At 37.4% G+C, this 17,231-nt stretch overlaps 1 protein-coding gene and 1 non-coding gene across 22 annotated transcripts in view; one reads left to right on the top strand and one right to left on the bottom strand.

Annotated features, from left to right (window-relative positions):
• The window catches only part of CHL1 (cell adhesion molecule L1 like), a 309,930-nt gene that overhangs the window by 188,450 nt on the left and 104,249 nt on the right, over window positions 1-17,231 (top strand). The gene's annotated exons all lie outside the window — the stretch shown is intronic.
• LOC118972570 (U6 spliceosomal RNA) lies at window positions 3,116-3,218 on the bottom strand. The gene has a single exon (XR_005061604.1). It is a non-coding gene; the product is annotated as a U6 spliceosomal RNA (small nuclear RNA).

The raw sequence follows: 17,231 nt of genomic DNA on the forward strand, positions 1-17,231 counted from the left end.
CCTTTACTTGGCAAGCATTTTTTTCATACTGAGTATAAAATGAGTGCATGAAAATATACATGTTTTTTTCCATATTATCCAGTGTTTTTTCTTTTTTTTTTAACTGTTGATTATGGTTATGTTGGAATAAATCAGGTTGCCACTAGACAAAAAGAAAAAAAAGTTTATACAAATACTCTGTTGGTCCCATGGAATATCTTCACTAAGTCCAGATCAAGATAAAATGTAAAAATAAGGCACATGTTTAAAATGTTATTGGTAGGCTGGCTATATTTGTTTTAATGTCAGTCACAGAATGCAATCTGTGCCTAAAAGAATGAGGTTTTGCTGGGCTTTTTCAGGAGACTGTGGTGTTGAAAAGGATGGTACTTCAACCATTTTCCAAAAAAAAAAAAAAAAAGCCAAGAAAACTGAAAATCAGTCTTCTTTAAAGAAATATAAAATAATCTGTGGGAAATTATTTTGTTACTCGCAGCAAACTGAGGATCTACAAAATAAATTAGATAAGAATTCAAATTCTGACACATTTTTATTACTGGCAAAGCTGATTCCCAATGGCTTCTGGTATTTTTATCTGTGAGCAGGATCCGAGAAAGACAAGCCGAATGGATTCAAGGCAGGCATTTAAGAATGGGCCTCAGAGGCAAGAGCCTGGAGGATCCTCCACTGTAAACCATCACCTTGACTACAGTCAACTAAATTGCTTTTTCTAGGAGGGGTCAGTGAAGGGTAAAGAGATGAACTAGAAGAACTTTTGTTGGTTGGATAGTTACTTTAATAAATACTCTTCTCTCATGGGTAATAGAATGGCGATCTTTCCTCCCTAGTTTTAGGAGTTAACTATTAGTAAGTGCTCCTGTCAACACGCACACACACCCACACTCACACACTCTCACACTCTTTCTATAAAAATGTTGACTAGAGAATTTTCTACTCCCACCCAACCCCCAAACATCTGACACTGTCCAGGGATGCTTTTGATTTTCATGACCTGGGGGAGGGTGAGCTACAGGATCCTCCTGGATAGAGGTCTGTGGTTTTCCTAAAGTTCCTACGGTACATAGGATATCTGCCCACAAAGAAAAAGTTTCTTAGCCGGAAATTTCAACAGTCATGCTGAGACACCTTCCAACCCTTTTAGGTAACTGCCTCCCTGGTAATTGTTCAGTATTTCAGAATTATTCCATTTTCCACTTCTACTCTCATAAATTGCCTGGGAGCTTGGGAATACATACCTCCGAGAGTGCAGAAGGAAGGGGTGCATATCCAGGTGTTCAGGCTGTGCTGTCTTCTGCTCCTTGCCTTCCCCAAGCCTTTCATTAGGATTTAATGCCAAAGTCACCCAGTCATGACCACCAGCCCAGCCACTTGTAAATTTTGAGGCTGGTAAAATTTTGATCAGGTTGGTTCTCCCATGACCACCAGGGCCCTGAAGCCCTCACTGAGGTCCCCCTCAGGTCTCCCTAGGCCTCTCTGAGTCTCAGCCACATCCTCTATACAGTTCATCCATGGAGCCCCACGATGGTTAATTTTTTGTGTCAATTTGTCAGTGCCGCAGTGCCCATATATTTGGTCAAACATTATTCTAGATGTTTTTGTGACAGTATTTTTGGATGAGATTAAATTGGTGGACTTTGAGTAATGCAGATCACTCTGTGTGGTGTGGGTGGGTCTTATCCAATCAGTGCAAGGCCTTACTAGAACAGTCTGACCTCCCCAGAGGAAGAAGGAAATATTCTAGCATACTTGGAATATTTCAACTTGGAATTGCCAGTCTTTCCTGATTCTCTAGCCTGCTAACCTATTCTGGAGATTTTGGATTTAACAAGCTCCAAAAAATTGTATGAGACAATACTTTAAAAGAAATCTCCCTCCCTCCCTTCATACATCCTGTTGATTCTGTTTGTCCAGAGAACTTTACTAACAAACATCTGCTCCATCTTGGTTTTTATTCAGCTATTCTTATGTGTCCTCACAGAAGTCTGTGGAAGCTTCTGGATCTCCAAGTTTTCTATTTCCTTACTGATCTGCTAATTTTATCCATTATCAAAATTGAGGTATTGAAGTCTCCAACTATTATGTCCAATCCTCTGTTTCTCCCTTCAATTCTGCCAGTTTTGCCTTGTGTATTTTAAGTACATTTATGCTTACAATTGTTGTATCTTCCTGAGTGATATAATTAAAATGACTTTTAATCATTACAACATGCCCCTCTTTTTTTTTAGTAAATTTTTTCTTAAGGTACATTTTGGCTAATTGTAGTATAGCCACCCGAGATTTGTTACAGTTACTATTTCCCAGGTATATTTTTTCTATCCTTTCACTTTCATCCTATAAACGTCTCTGAACCTAAAGTTCTTCACTTCAAGACAGCATGTAGATGGATCCATTTCTTTAAACTATTCTGGCAATCTGTGCTATTTAATTAGGGTATTCCAATGATTTACATTTAATGTAATTGCTGGAATGGTAGAAATGATAACTGACACTTTGCTATTTTTTTCTGTATGTCTATATTTTTATTTTTCTCCTCCATTACTGCCTTCTTTTGTGTTATTTTTAGTGCATCATTTTACTTTCTTTGTTCTCTTTTCTGTATTTAAAAAATTATTTTCTTACTGGTTGCCCTGAGGATTTTAATTAGCATCTTACCTTAAACAATGTAGTTCAGATTAACACTAACTTAATAGAATAGTATAAAAAATTTGCCACAATACATTCCCATTACTTTCTCTCTCCTGTGTGTTGTTATTGTCATACAAATTACATCTTTATACAATATAAACCCATCAATACAGTTTTATAAATTATTACTTTATGCATTATCTTTTAATTAGATAAAAGAAGGAATTATAAGAATAATTGACACTTGACACATGTATAATATTTTATGTATTTTCCTTACTGGTGCTTTTCATTTCTTTGTGTAGATCCTAATGTCCTTTCATTTCAGCTTAAAGAATTTGCTTTAATATTTCTTGTAGCACAGATACGCTATCAACAAATTCAGTTTTTATCTGGGAATATCTTAATTCCTTCCTAATTTTGAAACATAGTTTTGCTGGATATAGAATTCTTGGCTGCCTATCAGCACTTAGAATATGTCATCCCACTAAAGGATATGGAAGACTTCATAAACCTGCATGCCGTCCTTACACAGCAGCTGTGATACTCTTCTCTGTATCATTCTGATTTTACTATACGTGCTGCCAAAGCTCACACTCAGCATCCCTCCAGACTACAAGAGGAATGAGGGAGACTGGGGGAAAAAATCCTCTGCCCCTCTCATTATATAAATCTTGCCTTTGCCACTTTTGACCTAATTTATGGATCATGCTGTGTAGAATACAGCATCTCTCCAAGGAAACAAATGATTTTTATTTTCTGTCCAGGGATTTCAGTATGTACCTCGCTATTTTGGTATCTGCCTTTTTAAAAAAATTACAGCCTCTGCTCGAACTCTTACAGTTTTCTATTTCATCATGTACAGAACCATTAAATTAACATGGTTGATACATGTCTCACTTGACACAGTGATTCTCATTTATAAGAAACATATGCCTTTCATTTGAAGAAGAAGGTATCATTGTATTTCTTCATGGGGCACTTAAGTAAAAGCTGGTGATCTGTACTCACTTATAGGTGTTCTATTCACAAATATCATTAGCATTTAGTATTGAAATTATCATAGAATCTTTCCCCATAGTTCATGTGTTATCTTTTTATGTAGTTCAATATGTTAATATCAAAAAGAACAAATTCTGTGGAGACATGATTAGATGATAGCAAGAGTATCAGTTTCCTACAATAATCAATCACATATGATGTAATAAAATAGTCCCACACTATTGGGACTGCTATATTTCCATTTTTGTATGCATATATCTACCTATGGAGTATTCATTCTTACATCCATCCATCCATCCTGCCCTCTGTCAGTCTAGCTAGCCAACCATCTATTAGTCAGTCTGTAATCCATCTATAGCATGTCTTTTTCTTCATAGGAATTCAGTGCTAGTATGACAACTTATGGTCATTGTGTAATAAAAATCTATTAAATTCATATGAAGAATAGAGAATAGTATAAAGCATTAGCATTATTGAAATTTTGGGCAAGGAAAATTCTTTTTTGTAGGGGACTATCCTGTGCAATATTAGAAGCTTAGCAGCCATGTCCCTGGCCTCCCAGTTGTAACAGCCAGAAAACAATTCCAGACATAGTGAAATATCCCATAGAGAACAAATTCCTTCCTCCTCCCACCCAGTTGAGAACTACTGATAAATTGCATTTGTTCCTTCTTTTATCATAATATGCATTCTCCTTAAAATCAATATTTAGCAGTGACTTATGGGGATACTTATTGGATGAATTAAGGTATTCACATATGTGTTTTCTTAGGTATTTACTTTTTCACTCATTGATTCATCCACGCACATATCATTCAACATACATTTATTATGTACCTATTGCACAAGTATTTTGCTAGAAATTGGGATACATTAGTGAAATACAAGTCTTTGCCCTTGTGGGGCTTACCAACTTTGGGTAGAACCAGGAGAAAATGAACAGGTAACTAAACAAAAGATATCTCTAAATGTTCTGTTGATAATGAAGTAGGTAGTTATGGGGTGACTGGGGTTACTTTAGATTAGTGGACCGGGGAGACTCTGAGGTAACATTTAAAATGAGAGCTAAGTAGTAAGAGAACATCAAAGCAAAGATGTGAATAGAATATTCATACATGTTGACTTATTTCTTATGGCACAGAAAGTTTATGTTAGGGGTGTAAAGATGGTCATTTGGTGGCCTTATATACATATAGGTAATGTATAACTTACCTACTTATACATGTGAATGACACTGGAGTGTTTGTGTGGAGATCAGGAACTATTACAAATAAATGGAAAAGTCTGTCTAATTTTTTAATGAGAGCATATAGCCCTACCAATGTAAACGTATTCACTCCTGTGATAATGCCATGAAGAAGAGACCACTAGAAAGCCAGTGTGAGCTATGCAGCAAAATATCCTAGGTGACAAGATCTAGAAATTTTTCAGAGAACACACAAATATCATTTCTAGCTTCATTAGATTATATATCAATGAGGAGATGGGAGTGACCACAGAAAACTGCTCAAAGGAAAATCCTGGCCTCATGTATTTAAAATAAAGCAGAGAAATAATATTTATTTATCCTGAGAATGGCTTCTCTCTCCAACCTCATTAAATCCAAAGACATTCAGCAGACCTCCCTGATTTTTCTTTAGTTTGAATTGAACTAAGATACCCATTTTAAGGCAGGCATAACTATGAATCATCTGGCTTATATTTTGGATAATTATATATAGTTGTGGTAATAGAAAAAAAAGATAAACTTCAAAGTATGAGGATCCATTTATAATTCCATTGGTAGTGGTAATTAAGTATAAAATATCTCAATCTAATCTGCTCTATCATTCTTTGACTAATCACAATAATATAGTTTGATTTTTATGCTCATGGATGTCCCCTTCACAAGTAGAAATCCTAGATAAACCATTTGGCATATTCTTGCCCTTTAAAAGCAGGTTTATCTCCTGGAAGTAAAAGGCTGTTTATAAGCATGATTGAAATATTAATTACAATACTTGGTACATTATCATATCTTCCCCTTTTATGCTAGACGCAGGATTAAGTCAAAACTGGAGCTTCAAGTCAGGCATTTCGATGAAATGCAGAATTCTGTAAAGGAAAGAGATGAGTTAAAATAGTTCTGATTTGAGAAAGCCCAATGTCATTACAGCTGGAGAACTTAGGCATTTTAATGAAATGTGATGAAGTCCCTTCCACCAGTTTCTCTACAAATATCATTGGCATTTAAACATAGTGTCACCAAAGAAGGCAAAGTATATTTTTAGACTGCAATTAAATAATTGAGTACAAAATTTGGTACAGCCAGGGGGAACATGATCAGATGAATAAAGGGAGTCAGAGAAGGTAATCGTTTCAATGCTTTCCTTAATTTTGCTTTCTAAAATGGTAGTTGAAAATCACAGCCCCACACCTAGTTGTGCTCTGGAGTACGAGCCCAACCCCTCTGCCTCTGTGTATCTCAGACAACATACTTATACTCTACCTCAGTTTACTCAACTATAAAACGAGTATAGTAACACCTCTGATCTTAAAGGGTTATTGTGAGGACTAAAGAAGATACTGTGCATAACATTTTTGAAATATAGCCAATGCTTGATAAGTAATAGCTTTATTATTAGCAAGGTTTATTGCCTCCAGCAGTGACTTTAAAAAAACAATAACAACAGAAGCACCATGATTTTTCTTTGTTCCTGTGGTCATTGCTAATTTTGAACAAATTGTGACTCCACATTGGTTCTTAAGAGACAGAAAAAAAAATAGTTGCATGAGAGGCAGAAGCATTCCTATTGTTTTCCCTATTGTGATTCTCTCTGGCAGTATTTTTCCCTTCCACTTTCACAATTGAATATAGTTATAATAATGAACAAAATTCATAGTGAGCATAATTCATAAGGTTCCTTTACCCGATTTTCATTATTCTGGTTTCAAGTTAGATCTTCCCTTCTTGGAAGGCCTCATTTAACCACTTGTCTAAGATGTCCATGCCCACCTGATTCTCAAATACAGCACCCAGTCTGATTTCTGCATGGCACTTGCCTCAGTCACTAATGTCTTCATTTGTCTTTTCCCTTTACAGTTATCAGAATGCAAATTCTAATAGGTCAGGGATGAAGCCGAGTTCATCTGTCTTGTTTCTCGTTCTGTCCCTGGTCACTAATGCTGCGCCAGGCTAGCACATGAAGACTCAGCATATATTAGATATTGATGATCTTTTCCTTCAAACCATCTAATTCTCACCTTCTCTCGCATAAGCTTGTGGGAGACACTCAAGGCATATGGCCTTGTAGGTGTGCGTTGCAATGGAAGATGTGCTTTGGGGACAATGAGGGAGACGTCTCAAAAAGTCTTAGAATCAATCCTAAAAAATTTTCATCTACAGAAATTATAAATGTCAATCTTTAATTTAATTAACTCTTTGAATTATATTTACAACACATGACACTAATTGGATTTAATAAGAAAGTGTTTAATTTATTGCTAACACCCTATTTATTAGAATGTGCCTCCAAGTACCAGATATACCAAAACACAAAACAAAACAAAACATTTTTATTCTGGTAGTACTTAGATATACTTTCTACTGGTGTCCTTTACCTAGCTTTATTTTAGTAGTATTCTGACTGAATTATGTCCTCCTCAGAATACAGGACCAAACAAAGCTGAATTAAGATGATCAAGGCAATACACTTAGAATATAGTTAAGTGTATTTTCCACCCGAAAGTTGGTTATACTTTAAGATTAAACTTTCATTTTCCATTAGAGGGTGTTGGTTAATCTAGTATCTCTTCTCCTTACCTCTTAGCATCATAAGAAATTCTTGCAGATTTCAGGTGACAAACATATTCACATACACATATACAATGTACTTACACACACAAGTTTACTAATATGGCCATAAGGTATTTAGCAATTGGTTACAGTTTGCTGTTAATGAGGTCAAGGTTATAGACTTACTGTTCCTCTGAGTCTATTTTTTGGCCCAGTCCCATCACCCCCGATTTTATTTGACCCCTGGACTGCTCTCTCACGAATGCTGTCTGACTGGAGGAGGCCATGCGGGAGGACGTGAGTGGTCACCTCCCTACCCCACGCTCCACTGGTTGGAGTTCTCAGCATTTTCTAACAAACTACGTGTGGGGTGTTTTCCATCTTTACATTCTCTATATGTCAGGCTTTGTCCACAGGGATGGACATTAAAGACAGTTTAAATTAACAGGACCAGAAACACCATCTTTATATAGAGAAACAGCTTATTGAACAGTGCTTGAGACAAGATTAACTGTGAAATTGATAAGTATTTTAGAATACTTAGGTTTTCCTATTCCATTCTTCTGAAAACCTTTAATCAGTATCTCTCCCATTGGGAAACCAAATAAATGACACTGTGAAGTGTGATCTGGGGGCAAATGTGTGAACGAGGAGCCTAGAATTAAAGTAATAAAATGTCTTTGTATCATTTATTTTGCCTTAATATCTTGGTCATACTTGTTAGAAAAATACAGTTTGCTATTGAAAAGGGTGGAACAAATGTGGAACAAATGTTTATATAATGTTTTGGGATTAAAAATGCTCTTGCAGAATTTATTTGTTTTCACCTTAGGTTTGAAAACTTGATATTGTATTTAATATTGTTTACTGTACTTGTGGCTAATATGTTACTTCATGCTTGGATTTTTTTTTTGTTTTACTTAATCTTCTGAAGCTAATTAAAAAATATGAGAGACGTTATAAAATCTAACTAAAAACACAAAAAAAATTTATAGCCACTTATTAATCATGGTAGTTGCATTCTCTAAAGTTGTCTCCAATACTGAAACTTGAACCATCGTTCCTAGGAGAAATTCAGGGTAGGTTTCTGCAAGCTCCTGGTCACACACTTTTTTCAACCGATGAATACATAATGCTGTTTCATGTATGTTTTTGTTTAAGGACACCTTATTTAATACATATTGTTTATTCAATAACACTGAACTCAGGGCCAAGAGCACGACAACTTATTCCCGAAAGAAACTTAAGTAATACCATGTTTCTCCTACGAGGCACATCATAGCCTCTCACACTTAGGAATATAGACAGTACTTGAGCACTGCACCTGTGAACAACAGGTGCAAAGCCATTTTAAAGAGCTAAATCACCAACAGAAATCATAAAGATGAGAAAAAACTAAAGAGACCATGGGAAGGACATTTATTTATAGTATGAGAACCAAAACAAGAAGGCTACTCCAGGATTTAGGGGAGCCGCAGAGCACTGGATGGAGCACGATTATGTTCTGAGAACTTCCCAAAGGCAAAGGACGGATATTTTCAGGCAGGCTACTAAAGAGCATGATCATACAGCCACAGTCCTGTCCATGTCACCGAGGTGATGGAACTTGCAAGCCCAAATCAGAGCTCTCAGGAGCCCCTCCCTCCTTGTCTGAAGTAGTAACAGAGTGAAGACTTGTGCTCAAGTCTAGAAAATTGAATGAAATAGTAAAGTAGCAAAGATGCTTACCACTAGGAAAAGGGGTCTCTTATTAACCTCCCAAGAGGCTTAAAAGAGCACAGAGATGGTAAGTTGAGCAGCAAGAAAGTTTTATTTAAGGCAGAGTACACCTTCAAAGAAAGGGGAGTGCAGGCGGTTTCAGAGACGAGGCATACTTAAAGCCTAGAATCTGTGTCTTTTAGGGATTTCAAGAAGGGGGTAAAGGGCCAGTGGAGCGTAGGGTTGACATGTGGTCTCCTGATGTCTATCTCCAGTGGGAGACATTATGTTATCATCCATAGTCAGTCCTCTAGATATTCTGTAAGATAAACTTAACACAAGGGATTTCTTGATCCTGTTCTTCTCCAAGCAGTAGGGACATACCATTTAGGACTCCTTGCCCTGCCTTAAAATAGGGTTGGTTATTGGCTGATTACCATAAAATATGGTAGGAATCTTACCTCCTAACTCCTTGGTTTTTTAAAATGGAATCTTAGCCTTAAGATGGGGTCCCTCCTGTTCTTACTATACTACTTATATCTCAGCATTTTTCATCACAGACAGGAAAAGTTAATCTTGGTGCTTGTCCATGTCCCTGCACTATTACTCTGTCCATACATTATGCTTTCTATAACAGTAATTTTAGGATCCATAATATAAACTTACAAAGCAAGTTATTTAGTTCATATAAGCAATCAAGTAAGAAAATTTTCTGAACATTGATATTTTCAACTAATAATATATGATTGCCGTATAAAGAAAACATTTTAACAGGACACCTTTTTCTCCTTTTTTGACATATTCGCTGATCCATATTTGCACTGATTATCTTAGAACTGTTTCACTTATGCTTTTTCAAAATGATTGTCAGCAAACATAATGAGCCCTGGACCAGTCCAGGAGCTTTGCTAGCACATGTCTGTAGAAGGACTTTTAGCATCTTGCTGACTGCGCTGATCTTGCCAAGCTCACAGCAGGAAAATTGTCTTTTGCAGCTCAGCTTATGAATATAACCTTTGCATGCTTGGAAATACTCCTTCTAAGGCAGGATTTATACTTACTCCTGAATGCGAAGGCTTATTTTGATATCAGTGTTAAGCAGGAGAAGGAAAAGCTGACATGATTCACCCTGCACTTTTCATAATAGTAAAACTATCTATCATTTGTATCTCATTCTTCATTGCATTTTCTGCCGTGTGCAAGCTCTGGAAATGATAAAGGTATTCTTTACGAATTTGCACTCCAGAAATGCTGACTCTGTGTTTTAAGCCCTGTGAACATCTAAGTGGCAGACATACTATTTTCATTAAAGATACTTTAAGTCAGTACTGTAAAAGACTGTGTTACCACAAACAGGTTATCTATGACTTGAGTGGGTCCTAGTCTTTTAAGCACTGAGGGGCTATTTGTGAAATGTGCTCATATTTAATCACAAAGCTTTGCCTGCCTGTTCCACGTGCTTATTTATTGCAATTTCACTTGTGGAAATCAAGAGTCAACTTTTATAATTATTTAGTATATCTTCTTAAAAAATCTTTCTTAAATATAAGGTTATTATAGAAACATTGTCTACAGCTTCACAGGAAATTAATATAACCAACATTATTAGTGAGTTTGATTTACCATGCCCCAGGAGGTAAATATTGTTAGAGGATGAAAAGTTACGTTCTTACTTAAATGAAGTACCAGTGCTTTTTAATGATTTTTGTCAGCCTGACTTATGGGTTTATGGTAAGACCCATTAAGTGTTTATTGTTTGGTTGTTTGGATATAAATACGTAGATTTAACACAGGCTTTAGGTTAGTTTATAAAAGAAATCTTTAATGAACCGTTTATGCATTTGTTAATGTTCAGAAACAGTGATGTAAAAACTGTAAAAGAGAATCTGCTAGGGTGGGAAAGAAACAGACTGCATTCTTAACCGGCTGTACGGTTCCTTCGCCTCCCCGCTGAGAAAAGAGGTTCATACAAAACATGCATAAACCAGTAAATATGGAATATTTATTCAGAAATCAAAGGTCAGGCGGACTATGTCTAATGTTTGTTGAAATACCAGCTAATCCCCTACATCTTTTACTTCGGTGCTCCTGTCAAAGATTTCAAATGATAATTCAGCCACTGTGACTTGAAGATATTATTGAATTTATGTGTGTTACATTATGCTTCCTAGTGTTATTATAGGCAAAGGCTGTAAAAATTTTTTAACAGAAAAATTAGAACCAGAGACTTAACTAGAAAAATAATCAGAACTCCTATTACCCATGTACTATTATTTACCTGCATTTGCTTAGAAAAACGCACTAGGTTTATGTATAGACTGATATTTTAAAAATAATAATCATAAACAGATTATACCAAGATTTTTTATAATATATTTGGCATCTGAGAGAAACCCTTTCATTTTCTTTTTTCTGATGTTCACTGTTGTTGCTGGATTTTGAAAGGTTGTCTTTCACTAAATCCTTTTAAAATAATTCTTTTTTAAAAATTCAATTCATTTAAACTGAACCAAACAAGTACAGTTCTCTCATTTCTCTCCCTCCTCCCCTCCCCACAGTCCCTTCCTCGGGCAACCACCCATCTATTCTCTGTATCTATGCACTTGGTCTTAAGATTTTTTTATGTTTCATAGATTTGACCTATTACAGAGATCATATGGTATTTGTCTTTCTCTGACTTTCCTCACTTAGAATAAAGCCCTGGAGGTCCATCCATGTTGTTGAAAATGGCATGATTTCATTCTTTTTTTATAGCTGAATAATATCCCTGTGTGTGTGTGTAAAATACAATTTCTTTATCAGTCATCCCCTGATGGGTTCTTAGGTTCTTTCCTTATCTTGCATCCTGTAAATGATGCTGCAGTGAACACAGGGGCGCCAGTGTTCTTGTTTTTCTGAATACAGAATTATTACATTAGTGCAGCACACCACAGTGAACTAATATTGTCAACATAATAAACTAGTAAGTTTGATTCACCACCTCCCAGGATGGAGCACATTTTGACCTCCAGAAGTGAAGTTGGTCAGAATTCAGCTTTCAAACTGCTCACTGTGAAAAGGCATGATACTCTATACCCACTTGGCATGGAGTCGTGTGTCATTAATTTGCTCCTTTTTATTGATTTATGGAATGCTTACTGTGTGCCAGCCACTGCAGTGCTATTCTACATAGATTACTTATTTATTGTAATTCTACTTACTAAAAATGATAATTTATAGATAGGTGAAACTTTGCCTTTTTTTTTCTCCTCCTTCCTTCCCTCCCTCCCTTCCTTCCTTTCTTCCTTTCTTCCTTCTTTCCTCTTTCTTTCATGGGTGTTCTAGCCATATATATGATTCCACAAAGTCATTTCTTTTTGTAAGGCACAATTTGCCTTCTAGTCCCCATCCCAAATCTAACAGAGTTGAGAGGACTTACTTTTCTTCAGGAGGGCCTCTTGGAGAGATAAAGGACTAAAGGTCCATGTAGAATTACTTTCCTTACATAAACAGTTACCATACCAAAAAGAAATTAAAGAGCACACAGTATTTAATTGTGAGTTTCTCGTACCCTAAAGCCACAGAAGGAGCAGCTGCTTAAACATTACTTGCCCTTTGACTGATGTGAAAAGCTCTGACTGGAACTTACATTGGGAAGACTTAAGCAAAGTTATACCAGCAACAACAAAAAGCAGATAAAAAGTACCATGAAGTCATGACAAGACAGAGGTCATGGATGCAAAATTATCAAATGTTTAGTCTTTTGCAAGTGTGGGGGAGAAAAAATAATTTTCTCTCAATCCTTCTAGGTTCTTGCTTGGGAGCCCCTCCCACCTCCAGGAATAAAAGACAGATTAACAGGAGAAAAACAAATAGAAGTTCAATAATACCTATACCTGCTATATTTATTAATGGGAGATACACAGAAAAACTGAGTAACTCTCTGAAGTGGCCCAAGCCATCTCCTTAAATGCCATTTCCAGCTAAAACAAAAGAAACATATTGGAGCAGGGGGAAGCCTGTGATGGGAAGTTACCAGGAGAAGTACAGGAAGCTAGGATACAAGCCCAGAAGGCTTCATGCAGATTTAAGTTGGTGTCTTCTCCACTGACCAAAGTTTCTAAGGTGTGGAGTCATCCTTCCCTTCCTGGTACGGTGGTGGAGACACCAGTACAAATGGAGATTTCCCTTATCAATGTAAATGTCTCCTACAAAAAGGAAATTTCTACTTAGTTTTCAGAGCCTCTCCTGTGCCTTCTGTTTCTTAAAGATGATCAGCCTAAAATAATCCTTTTGCCAAAGAGGCATATTTTAGGCTGCAAAGTCTATTCCTCTTCAAGAGTATGTTTTTATTTTTGTTTTTCTCCTGCTCTGAATCATCCATCTCTACCAAAGTCCCTGCATAAAAACATAAGGGAAAATATTAGCCCGATTCTCAAACAATGAAAAATCAATCCTCTGCCTCTGAATACGCGACTTGGACTATTACAGTGTCGGTTAAGCGCAGTTGGCTAAGTAAATGAAAAGGCCGATAAAGCAATGGCTGGTTTTTTTTTTCATATTCCCGTTACTGTTAACACTTGGCTACTTAGGAAACGTCAGACTCCTTGTCTGGTGAAGAAGTACTCCATTCCACTGATCACAGGAGTACATTTTAAGCAGTGACTTTAGGAGATTTTTGCAGTCATCTGCTAGTTCTTAATTCTCCCTCGTTTGCTAGTTTAGAAGGTGGAGCGGCAGCACTTGGTCCTGGGGAATCACAACACAGCTGTCTCTAAAGGAACGGTTCTCTAATTCCCATCTGGTTTCCCATTTTCTGTACCTCTGATGTGCTGATGTGTTTAGGATCCTTCTTGGTAAATGCTGCAATTTAACCAGCATTATCTTTGGAATGTATTTCTTGAGCCTGTGGGTGTCTCAGCCGAAATTTCTGGTTATACCTTTATGCACTGAATTGGTAGATACTTATTATCTTTCTTCCAAACTGGAAATTGCACCAGGCCTATCACTGAGTTAGGATCTATACTGCAGTACATAGGTTTTCATATCTTCTATAGATATGCTAAAAGTGGCAAAAACTGAAGTCAAGCTACTTAATATAAAATGTGGAATTCATTATTTCATTTATTAAAGCTGCAGGAGAATATGGGTGGACCTGGCCTTAGAGATTCTTGGTGTTTGGGCTTGAATGTGTTCACCTCTCTCACATACCCACCTCTGCTTCTCTTTGAGTACATTTCTTTTTTTTTGTTTTGTTTTGTTTCCCACTGACTTCTCCCTGCATTTAGAACCATGGTCATTGGCAGTTTCTGACTCAGGGTTTCATAGTTTTAGGACCACAGAGGAAAAGAAATTTGTATGGAATTATTTTCTTGGCCTCTGCTTGGCTCATGTGTTCATTTCTTGGGCCTGTCACAGTGCCCTGGAGAGGTCAGCGGGGTGGATGCCCCAGCTGAAACCATGAGCCTGCACCTGGGACAAAAATGGGTGAAAAGTCAATAAAAAATAAATTAAAAAGAGGAGATGGGAGGTAGACAAATAATAGTTGTCTGCATATCACGAACAAAACACTGGATGGGTAGGGAGAATATAGGCTTAGAGCAGAATAGTTAAACCAATGTGCATATGATTATCTTTAGATTGGTTGAAATATATACACATAGTTAATTAGTGAAGAACTGATTAATAAATAGTGAAGTTAGGAAACAGGATGAAGTAATAGGAAATGTGGGAAGAAGGGCGTGTGCATCGCAGACAAACAAAACAGGTGTGGGAAACCCTGAGGTTGGCCTGAGGGGAGCACAGGGGTGGGAGATGCCCCAAGGGAAGGACCTTGAGTGGAGACCTGTGAGAGGCTGGGGGTGGATGGGGGGAAGAGAGGGGATGCCAATAGGGGGAGGACCGGAGAGTGACATGGGCATAAGAGGAGGGCAAGGGAAAGAGCCAGAGCAGTATGATTTGTGGTGACAGAACTAAACTGATATGTTGTTATTATTATTATTATGAACATCCTTGCATTTTTCTTTTATTGCCAAGAGCATCATTAGGAGGCATATTGTAGTGCCAGAACTGCGGGTAATACCGATTTCAGACTTAGAAATGCCTTTCAATGTGGTATGAACAATACTGTAACAATTCTCAAAGAATAGAATGATTTTTAATCAATGGAAGATAGAACATAGTATATTTTAAAATCATATAATACTTCAGACCCTGTGGAGAGAAAACAAAGCTGTGTGCAATAATGCGTGAATGGCGTGTACCGTAGGGGCACTTGTTTCGATAGAGCACTTCAAACACCATTTGGCGGTTTCTTCTCCCTGGGTTTGCTTCGTACCCCATGGAGATGATCTGGCCTTAAGCTTCTGTTAGCTTCAAAGAGAGCTCCGTCCTTGCCTCATCTCTGTGGGACTGAAGAAACAGACCCTTGGTGAACACCAGGAACCAAATTGATTTTAATACTGTGAATTCTTTACTCTGATGCAGGAAATGTTATCTGGACCATCTCAGTGGGCTAGTGATTATAGAGCCAGATTAGACTTTATAAAGACTGACTCTGTAGGTCTGGTGTTGTTGTAAGGTCCAGAGGTAGAGTATATTATGGGGCCCTCCTGGCAATCACCTGTGATTATGTTAATGGACTCCTGAGCAGACTTGTTAAATGTGTCTGCATATGAGCATTGGTCGGATATATCCAATGATAGCTCACTTAGTAGAATTTCAGCCCATTACATTAAATAGGCATAAAAATGTTCTTTTAGGAAACACCCATTAGAGGCTGATATAATACAGTGGGCAAATTGTTACTCTTATGAATCATAGGTCTGACCTAATATGCAGCTTCACTAATCATTTTAATCACAAGGTGCAGGCGAAGCCCTATGTAAAACCAGACCCAGTACACTTCCTGAAGCAGCAGTAAAGGACCTGGGGCTGCACAGGAGGTCAAGGACTTCTCCCCCCGGGAATCAGAAGGCAGAGGTAGAGGCAGAAGTCCTTGACCTCCCATGCAGTCCCCAGGCCCCTTCTTGCTGCATCAAAGCATGCTCTGGGTCCAGGTTCACAGAGTAGATGTCTAAGTGGTGTGTGCTATTTCTCATTACTTATGCAAAAGGAGTATTTAGTTCATAAAACCTCCATTTTATATTCAGATAATTACATAGCCCTTTCCAATAGACCATGCCACATAAACCATAGACTCTGGATTTACTGGCAGTAATAGACAGTCAGATTTCATAGCTGAGACTCCCTCGCTGGTCAGTGCCACTAACTTCCTTGCCAGGAAGTCTGCCATTATCAGGTTTAACTGGAGATTTAACTGGGTCACCTTGTTTAAGTCCAGGGGTGTGGTCCCTTGGTAAAGGAGAGAATGAACGGCAGACCTGTGGCTTAGCCATATTCTTCCTAAATAGCTTTCTTGGTGATATGGATACAAAAATTAACTGAAGATCCCTGCCCTCAAATATTTTTTATAATCTAAGGAAAAGAATGCCAAACCAATACCACAGATAAGGAATCTGAAACCATCAGCATAGTATGTGGCAGAGAACAAAGTCTCTCAGTAGATGGTAATATTAAAAAATATATATATTAACAATGTAATGGCAAGTGCTATAACATGGTTAAATGTTATGAGAAGGGTGAAATCCTAGTGGATAATGCAATTGGCTCAAGTTTCAAGATTTACTCATTCTGCTGACATTTTATTCCATGCGCAAGGCTCTGTATGAGGACATGAGACAGAATTCCTGGTTCCTGTTAGCTGTCAGTCCTGGAGGAGACACAGGCAAGCAAATAAATAACATTATGGCATCACAACATCTAATTTATAAGTGAAATTAGAAAGGGAAGGACCACTTACTGTTCTCACTTGTATGTGGGACCTAAAAAAAGCCAACTCATAGAAATAGAGAGGATAGTGGTGCTTGCCAGTGACTGGGTGCGGAGGCAATGAGTGGGTGTGGGAGAAAGGGTGCAAACTTACAGTTAGAAGATGAATAAGCTACAGGGATTTAATGCACAGCATGGTGACTATAATTAACAATACTGTATTATATACTTGAAAGTTGTTAACAGAATAGAATTAAGTGTTAACAACACACATGAACAATGGCAATTATTTGAAATGATGGAGGTAAAAAAAATACATTAT

Source organism: Manis javanica, chromosome 3 (genome assembly GCF_040802235.1).
Source record: "Manis javanica isolate MJ-LG chromosome 3, MJ_LKY, whole genome shotgun sequence".
Taxonomy (NCBI): domain Eukaryota; kingdom Metazoa; phylum Chordata; class Mammalia; order Pholidota; family Manidae; genus Manis; species Manis javanica.